Genomic DNA, 1,900 nt, shown 5'->3' with positions numbered 1-1,900 from the left:
ATTAAATTGAATACCTTGGCCATATTGTGTTTGAGGGATTTTGTGTAGACCCAGAAAAGGTTGAATGTGTGGTTACTTGGCCAAAGCTGCATGACATACATGAGCTTAGATCCTTCCTTGGATCATGTACCTATTATAGAAAGTTTGTTAGAAACTTTGCATATATTATGAATATTCTAATTAAACTTTTTTGCATATATTATGTATGCACTCTAATTGATTTTTTTTTAAAAGTCTAAATGTTTCAATTGGACTAAGAGAAAATAATTATCCTTTTAAGATTTTAAAAATGCTTTGACTAATGCCCCAATACTTTTACTGCTAAATTTTCAATGATTTATTGTTGTTAAGTAGGCATAGAAGTGGCATCATACTTATGTAAGATGGCTATCCCATTGCTTATAGGAGTCAAAAGTTCAGACCACCTGAAAGAAATTATAGTACACTGAACAAGAGACTTTATGCTGTGGTTCATGCCCTTAGGATTTGGAAACATTATTAATGGGTTCCAAATTCTCTTAATAAAGCATCAACAAACATTCACTTTCTCAACCTCTCTCATTTTTGACTGATATGTCATGTGGGCTTCCTTCATTAAAGTTTTCAGCCCATGATCCAATATTAACCTAGAAAGAAAAATGTTATGGTGGCTGATGCTTTGAGTCGGAGGCATAGCATCAACAATATTTTTGCCATTAAGAGAAATCCTTTTGAAAGTACGTAAGACACCTACAAGAAAGATTTAGATTTATCTAAAGTTTAGGTAAAGGTACATGCTCCTCCAGGTCAATATTCTTATCATGATGGTTATCTTTTCTTTTGGAAAAAATTATGCATCACACATCCACTTGTCTTAGAAGAAATACATAAACCACCATTTATGGGTCATTGACGCATATTTGCTACTCTTCAATTGGTCTCAAGGGAATTCTTTTGGCCAGTTTAATGCTATGTAGATCTTTCTCATGTCAACTTGCGAGAAAACAAACATTTTAAAAAAAATCCATCTCATTAATATTTCCCATCAACTTAGATACCAACTAAAAGATCTCCTTTTTATATTGTTCACCTACTGTTCGCCTACTACTGAACATTCTAATCAGCTCCTCCTTGTTTAGAGTGGGTTGATGTATAAACATATTATGGTTTGCATCTAGCCCAAAAATACACAAATATACAAAATATAGGTGTTTACATGCGCAATATGATCTACTAGTCCCAGCCCTAATTTGAAAATCCAGGCATGTGCATGATGGATTCTTTCCCATAGTCACCCTATATTTTTCACTATGTAGTAGTGATTCCTCAGTCTCAATTACACACAAACACTTCTAATTGTTTGGCCTTAGTGACCAAATGCTCGAAGTCAGAGCTGTATTTGAAAGTGTTGAATCTACCCTCATAGTCGTCATATCTAATATGCAATTTCTATATCTTACTGACTGATGGGCTATATCATTTACTTCTTGGTGTAATCCCTTTTGCAACACAAATCATCCGGCCTCCAATTCTTGGATCTCATCCAAAGTAAGGTTTGTACCTCTTTAAACTAGCCATCCCAATTGGGGGTATTATATGTGATTGATAGATAGTATTACATACTCTCCATGTGTGATACATGCTATTGTTGCAAAACCACATGAATTGATGCCTATGCCCTTCTGACTACTCTCTCATACCATAAAAAGGAGTTAGAACACCTCGCTCATAGTTTTTGATATTCTTCTTACACTTACCATCTTGGCCACCTAACCATGGTAGGTGACCTTGCTATTTAGAGGTGTTAGATGTATAGCCCACATTGAGTTGTGTATATCATTCTCAACAATTTCCTACACCTCTTCTTCAATTGCAAATCCTTCTTCATTGTGCTGAGACCACCTTTGTCGCTTGTGCTCAT

The sequence above is a fragment of the Cibotium barometz genome, chromosome 51, assembly GCF_041138505.1.
Source record: "Cibotium barometz isolate CiBa-2024 chromosome 51, ASM4113850v1, whole genome shotgun sequence".
Lineage (NCBI taxonomy): Eukaryota > Viridiplantae > Streptophyta > Polypodiopsida > Cyatheales > Cibotiaceae > Cibotium > Cibotium barometz.
This window is presented reverse-complemented; position numbering follows the sequence as displayed.